An 8,449-nucleotide genomic window follows, 5' to 3' on the forward strand; every position below is an offset into this window, starting at 1 on the left:
CTTTTTTAGTACAGTAGGGGGATTTGTCTTTACTTGCTGTATAGCATTAGAAAGGGAGAAAAAGTTTTCCCCACCAAAAACCCCAAAAAAACCTAAAACCAGAAAAACACCTCTTTTTTTCTCATTGACCAGCAATTGCAGCTCACTTTTGACTGAAGTGGGATTATATGATTTACCTTTCTCTTACAGTCTTTTCACCTTATCAGTGAGAGAATCACACAACAGCTGCTTCTTTCAAAACAGACGGGGAGGGGGTGGTTGCAGGAGAAAGGTTCTGTCAAAGATGAACACATCCACAACTGAACCTGCACATCTTGAATCCAATTTGAAATGTTTCCTTTACTCAAAAATGAAATTAGTGATGCAGATGGAAAACAAATAAATCCACTGGCCCGTGAATACTCACAGGCAGCAATGAGGGAGACTACCTTTTTCTTTTTTTCTCACTAAGTGCTGCTGCACAGCCTGACCATGCATTGCTAATCATAATTACAGAGCTGATGTGCTCAAAGGACATAACACTGGGAAGCAGAGTGTCGGGAATATGACCTAATACTCTATGCATTTCAAGGAAATGTTGCAACAGGTTGTGAGAAACCCAAGTGAAATCGGAAAAAATTCTGTTAGTAGTGAGGAGAAAACAAAGACAGCTTTTAAATGTGTACCAGCTAAGGCAAATAACTGGAGTTAATATGCTCCATTTGAAGAACTGGGGTGTATGTTTTAATCGCTTTACAGCTTTTATTTATTTTTTCAAAGTTCCTTCCAGTTTCTTCACCATTTTGCAAACACAAGTAAAGCTGAAAACTCAATTATTTCTATTTTATTTGTATTAGACCTTCATACAAACATGAACAATTCTAGCATTTATAAATAACAATGAATCTATGGTGTCAAATTTGAAATAATGAAAATTTCCTGTTTCAAGAAGGTGAATATTTTTTACTTTTGGGGGTTTTATTTAAGCCTTCTAGAATATCTTGTGTTCATACAAGTTCATACTAATCTTTGTACTTTTTCTAAAATCTTGTCCATCTATTTCTAACAATTCTTATTCACTGAATATAGTCATGATGGGAAGAAAGAACCTTTCAAACCAAACCAAGTCTAAGATGTAATGTTCAAAAGGGTTAAGACAGTGAGTAAAGTATAAGGACACTGACAGAAGTAGTAGTATAATATCCCTACATATAGCTCAGATGCATACAGGCAACTCATGGTCACATATCTATTTAAACCATTTTCATGGCAGATGATTACAGACAGGTCACTTGACTATATATATAAATCAGAATAACTGAATTTATACCCATTACATGTACAGAAATTCTCAGCCCTTCTGACCAGGTTTTGGTGTCAGGCCTGTTTTTGGTGTCTGGGAGTAAAAGCTGTTTAGTAGACACATTTAAATGTGCCTTAATCTGGTTATTCTCATAGTCACATTCTTTTTCTCTTCTCATTTGATCTTGCCTTCTACCATTGTGCTAGATCCAAAATTGATTTTTAATTATGGAGGAGATTACATACCTACGCTGGGATGTCTAAGCTAACTTCAAAGGGGAGTTAAGGTAAGTAGTGCAGTGTTTTATTTAAGGGGTTTGTCAGAGGACAGGATCTACAGCTTAGTGTTATCAACTGTCTAGGCTTTTAAGAGTATAATCTATAAAAAAAAAACATAATACAGACCCTGGAAAACTTTTAATATGCTTAATTGCAGATACTATTATCAGGGCAATGCTTCTCAGGAATTTTGGTGCATCTTTCCTCTTTTCCCCAATTTCCTATCCTGGTTCAGTCAGAACACTTCTTGATCAAGACAGCAGTGTGAATCCTCTTTCAGCCAGTAGCCAGTCATTAAAATACTCATATGGAATATAAAACCCCCCTGAATCAACCCTACCCTCTGATTTAAAGCAGGTATTTTGAATCCCCATCACCGGCATACCAGGTGAACACACAGACCATTTGATCAGAGAACCTACTCAGGTATTACTTTTGCAATATCTAGCTATGTTTAAAGAGTCAAGCATAAATTGTGCTATGTGCAAAACAAAAGGAGACTGAGTCTCTAATTTAATGGCAGTGAAACTCATAAAGGAAAGACAAATACAACCCTGAGCTTTGCCTTAAAGTATTTTCACTCAAATACCCTATGAAAATTCACCAGAGACAAGACACGGTCATTCAGTTATCAGATTTTCCCATATTTTTTGTTCAAACTGTTTCAGTTTTTTAAAGTTAATAAATATTCATCAGCTGATACTGTAGGAGACCATAATAGCAATCGTTTAGGACAGAAAATTGGATCTCTCTTCTTAAACATGTGAGTAGATGAAGATTATTAGTTGTTGATTTATTTATTCATCTATCCATTTTTACAAGGTGCAGTGTTTTCTACAGGATATACAGTTATATTGGGAACAATATAACTTCAAATACCTTATACTGTAATTGTTAGTGCATTTACTTTAAGAAGTGTGTGTTTGATATAGTTTAGATAAAAAGAAAGACAGAAATTAAGTTTGTCCATTTCTAGAAGAGTATTTTAACTACTTCACTAAAAGGTATAGAGTTATTTTCTCATCTGGCTATCTTCTGCAGGATATTAGTGTCTTTCTCCCTTCTTTCCTTTTATAGAAAAGAGTTTAGCCATTTAATTTCAGAAGAAGGATCAGGTTATGAATCTTGACAAGACAAAGCTATTTGGAATTTTAAAGCCTTCTTCCGTCAGAGAGGGAATTTCTGTCTTCTGAAAAGCATGAGTAGGGAATCACACATTTCATCTGGCACTGTATAATAGAGCCTGGGTAGAGACCACCAATTCCCCTTCACAGGACAATGCTTAAATCATTAGTGCAAGTGAAAACTGAAGTGCCTTCCTTCTTTTCTCTTTGAATGGTGCCATGAACTCATCTAACATTCAATAGGAAATGCATGATTTGAAGGATGGGTACTGATGTTTTATACTGTTTACAAATGGCAATTAGTTCATAGGTGGTCTCAGACAAGATTCAGTAAAAAGAAAAGTAATATACAATTTTAACATGCAAACTTGCAACACCAGGTTCAGCTTACAGAATGCAACTCTGTCACAAGGGCACACTGTTGGCTCATGTTTTACTTGATGTCCACCAGGACTCCCAGACCTTTCTTTGCAAAGCTAGAATGTATAGTCACTTAGTCCCAGGAATCAAAGGTAGTTGAATATGACATTTTCACCATTGCTTTCTAGTGGATCTCCACAACAACAGATCAGACACACTTTAAATTTTACATCTCCAGAGTTTTCAACTTTACTCAAGGATTTCTACATCAATTCCATTGATTAGTGCTTGTCATTTATGTAGAATGGCACTCCCAGTGCATCTAGAAACTTCAAACAATGGGGAACATTCCAGATCCTCACAATTTTTGTTACATTTATTAATAGATTTCAATAATGCTTTTTTGTGCTATAAAACTTACTTATACAAATTTCTAGTAATAGTAACAAATATGCAAGTGGCCTGTGCACATTATACAAGAATTTGTTAGTGTTTGTTTAAATTTTTTCAAACCCTATAATAATAGTAGTAATATGATAATAGAAGACAAATGTACATTTCTAAGTAGTCAGAATTTAATGAACAATAATTACTGCATTAGAATGATAGTTAGAAATTATGCAGCATAAAAAGCAAATACAGTGATGACACTTAAAAAAATACAAAGACAGATGAACCTAGCCACTTCTGCTTCCTTTCTTTTCCCAACATACCAAAAAAGACTGAGCTTCATAAAAAAGAAAATTCAAGTTAAATATCCCTAAGTTTCCTTTCTATTTCTTGCTAGGTTTGAAAGTCCAAAATATCATGTGATTTTGAACTTTAAAAGTGTTGCCCAATTATCCTAAAGAGCTAATTGTGTTCAATACTTGCTTTTTCTCCAAACCTAATTTTTTATGTTGACAAGCCTTATCTTCCATCATGGAGTACCTTCATCTCGTGCTGTAGATCACAGTATCAGCTTTTCTGTGAATTTGGTGCCACAGTAGAAATCTTGTGCAGTCCAAGCTGATTTCTTCTCTGATCCCCTTAAAAGTTGCCTAGAGTTTTGTAGACCTCATCTGTGAAGGCTTTTCACCTACATCACCTTCAAGGCACATATTGTAGTAACTGCCTTAATAAGTTGATGTTTCGTAAAAGTCACTTATGTAGAGAAAAAGTCTTTACATTAGTCACAAAGTTCTTTCTTCAACCAACCTTACAGCCCCCACGTCAATAAGGAAAGGAACAATCATACAAAGTAAAGAGCAAAGGATTTCTGATAAGAGTTGCTTAGTACTGGGGCTGATTGACTCTCTCTGATACCTTAAAGCTTCCTGCATCAAGTAATGCCTTTCGTGAAAGTACTGCTGGCTCTGGTTGATAAGGGTACTTGAAATGCTGAAAGCTGTGATCTTGTTAAAAAGGGTCAAAAGAAGCAATCTTAGTAACATTTCAATGGTTGGATTACTGCTACTGAAGAGAGCAGTAAATGCCACTTACAACTAAATTTTCCACTTCATCCGAGGTGCGAGGTACAGGTAACTGTTATTCTGATACCTTTCCCCCAAGGAAAGCTCTGAAGCAGTAGGCAAAGGAAAGTAATTACGTAATTAAAGGTACAGCTCTCCTAGATAAATTCAATACATTGGGAAAAAATACATATAAACACAAACCTAGGGAAAAAAAAAAAGGAATCACAGATTTTTTTTTAGTTTATATATTTGATTAAACTAGGCAAACCATGCAACATAGCTCAAATCTGTTCCTTAAAATAAACTAAAATGTGTAATTGTTTATTTACAGGGTTTTTTTTTTTAACTTTACCACGTTTTTATAGAATCATAGAATCATTAAGGTTAGAAAAGACCTCTAAGATCATCAAGTCCAACTGTCTGTCCAATATCCCCATATCAACCAAACCATATTCTGTAGAGCCATATCTGCATTTTTTTTAAGACCTCCACGGATGGTGACTCCATCACCTCTCTGGGCAGCTTGTTCCAATGTCTGACTGCTCTTTCAGTGAAGAAATGTTTCCTAATATTCAATCTAAACATCCCCTCATGCAAATTGAGACTTCAAATGACTTGATATATTTTCTTGTGATGTCTGCTCAGCTATCCTACACGTTGTTATCCCAGAGATGGCACATGTATAGTTTTCCTTTACTATTTGCCTTTCATTGCCTTTTCTAAACGTAAGATGAGTTGAAGTGGCTGATCTCATCTTTGACCAGCACAAGGACAGGACGAAGAAGAAGGGAAAGGGGAAGGGGAGTGGGAAGGGGGAGAGAGAAAGAAAAAAGTCATCTTGCATATAGATATTCTAATATTTTCAAGACTGAACCTGATAAAGACCTGATGAACTTGGTCTGGGCCCATAGCTGCCCCTCCTTTGAGCAGGATTTTTGACTAGAGATTTCCTGAGTTCCCTTCCAGCTTGAGTTATCCCATGATACCAAACTGCCATCAGAAATGATCTTCGAAACGTAATCTAGACTTTCCATATGACTCCTAAAATAGACATTATATCTCAGAAAGATGGAAATATCTCCTATATATCAGAACACGGAATTTAGAGCACATTCTAAAGAAGATGGAAACACAGAGGTCCTTAATATTGTACTCAGATCCAGAACAAGATATCCTGTTATGAAAATTATTTTGCTAAGCAAAAATATATCTTTCATAATTTTAATTGTAATAATTTAATTTTAATCTATTACTTTTTAAATTTTGACATTTCTGTATTCTGACAGGAAGTGAAAGCAAGTGGAGATATGTCTATCTAACTTAGTGGTAATCCCTAATAGAATTTTATGTAGTCGTAATTTTTCAAATGATTTAGCAAAATAGTCCATTAGCTGGAACCCAGATGAGTTCTCTACATAGACGCTTACAGACTTATTTCATGTGTATACTATTAATGCTGTTAAAATATAAATCGATTATAATACATGACAGAACAGAAAAAATTCTGCATAATAGATATTTCTTTAAAATATAAAAAATGTAAATTTCTGCAATATCTACAGTGAACAAAATGCCACAGACAGGAACAGTTCTCCATGTGCTTGGAAACTGGAAAGAGATTTTTTTGTTTGTTTTATCTTTGTTGATTGATGTGTCTTTTTTTGGAACTATTTTACTCTGCTCTGATATTTTTCTTTCTTTAGGGTATTTTTGGTTTGTCTGTTTGGTTTGTTTGTGGGGGGTTTTCCTAGCATGCTACGTTTTACTCTCTTTATGATTTTACAGACATTTCTACATCTGTACTTGCTGACAGTGCAGTTTGTTGTCACTGTGACACTGGCTTGAGTTCACCTCAGTTTGCGCAAATTCTCTGCAGACTGGTAAACCTCCAGCTATATTCACAATTCTTTTTAGTCCAGGGACCTAATTTAGTCAAACTAGAAAATGCTAAGCAGGCTTTCAGAGACACTTCATTGGTCTCCACTGACTAGTTAAGGAGTTAAAAATTTTCATTTAGGAAGACTGGTTCATTTCCCAACAATTTCTTCTATTCTTAACACTATACTCCCTTCTGCCTCTACTGCACATATTTAAAACACTACATTTGAGGTTTACCCATGCCTAAGTTAGATGCTGGATTAGTCACACTAGACTTGAGAATTGGTAAAGAGCATCATTTTCACTTTCATAAAAGCAAAAATGTTAGGTCCTATCTGGACTCGCAACTCTCTCATTACTTCTTGTAGCACAAACTAAAACTGCTCTAAAACTGACTGACTTAGTCATAAAGCCCCTGTCCCAGTTAAAGCCATTTCCCCCCCACTTTGTAGGAGACTATAATGCCTTGTCTATTGTTTCAAAATCCTACTTTGATGGCCAACATGACAGCCATAACATTTACATAAGGCCCATGTAACTTGTATTAATGACATTTACAGCAATATCTGTTTACTAATAGGCTGTCACAAACTAGATCTGTGCATGTTGTAATGAACACTTCATTTAACTGTAGTTAGACCTTTCATGAATTTATATTAAAGAAGATATTAAGGAATAACTAAATGTTTTCTCTGTAATTCCACTTGATAATGAAGATTTCCCATACTATTTGTGATAATGTATCCAGTGATTAGTAAAAAATATTGCATCTTCTAGTGGGATTTACATTGTGAGTGTTTGGTGTACTCTAACATAATTTTCAAATTATTGTTGAGTTTTTTTAAATATAATTTTTTAAAACCGTAGTACTTGGGGAATGTGATTTCACATGAAAAATTTCTATTTACCATCTGTTCATGCGTGAAAACAGACTGGGACCTCAGATGGATGTGGGGCCAACACTATGTGTTTGACAGGATGATCTTTTGTTGAAGGCACTAATTTAGGATTGAGATGATCTATGCTATACTGTCTCTGACAAAGAGTTTCTGTGTAGTCTTGGGTGATTCATGTAATCTCTTTCTTCCTCTGGGTAACTAAAATTATCTTCTTGATTTTTTTTTCCTTTTTAATATCATCATCATTGAAAAAGATTAATGCACTATACTAGAAGCTGATAGCAAATTAGGAATCAGTGATCAAGATCTTATATTACTACTTCTGCAGCAAGAAGGAAAAGATGAGTCACAGTGGTAGGAGAATCCTTGCTAAGGGGAACGGAGGCATGGATATTCAGGGCAGATCTTACTCACAGGGAGGTCAGCTGCCTCCTGGAAGCCCAGGTTAGGGTTCTAACTAGGAAACTTCCTAGTCTGCTATGGCACTCGGACTATTATCTGCTACTGCTTTTTCATGGTTGGGGGTGATGAAGCTGCAGTACATAGTCCAGGGATGATCAAGAGGGACTTCAGGGCCATGGGACAGCTAGTGAGGGAATCTGGGCCCCCGGTGATTGCTAGAGTTCAAGGTCTTTAGGGGTATGGGAAAGTTGAGGAGTATAGTTAGGACACTCAGTTTTAGGAAAGAAAACTTCCAGTTCTTCAAGGAGTTAATCAGTAGGACCCCTTAAAAACAGTACTTAGGGATGAGAGAGCAGAACAGAGCTGGTGGATCTTTAGGGATCCTTTCCATAGAGCACAAGAGCTCTCCATTCTCAGATGTAGAAAATCAAGCAGGGAAGGGAAGAGATCAGCGTGGCTGAGTGGAGATCTGCTGGTCAAACTAAAGAACAGGAGGCAACTGTACAAGCAGTTCAAGAAGGGACAGATAGCCTGGGGAGAATATAGGGATTCTGCCTGGTTGTGTAGAGATGGGGTCGGGAAGACTGAGGCACAGCTGGAGCTGAACTTGGCAAGGGATGCGAAGAATAGTAAGAAAGCCTTCTATGGGTATGTCAGCTGGAAAAGGAAGGTAAAAGAAAGCATTCCTGCTCTGAAGAATGAAAATGGAGAACTCATATTAGCCCTCGTATCATTCTATGATTCTATGAGTCTATGATTAATGTGTTCTGAA

Source organism: Gallinula chloropus, assembly GCF_964237585.1.
Source record: "Gallinula chloropus genome assembly, chromosome: 2".
Classification (NCBI taxonomy): Eukaryota; Metazoa; Chordata; class Aves; order Gruiformes; family Rallidae; genus Gallinula; species Gallinula chloropus.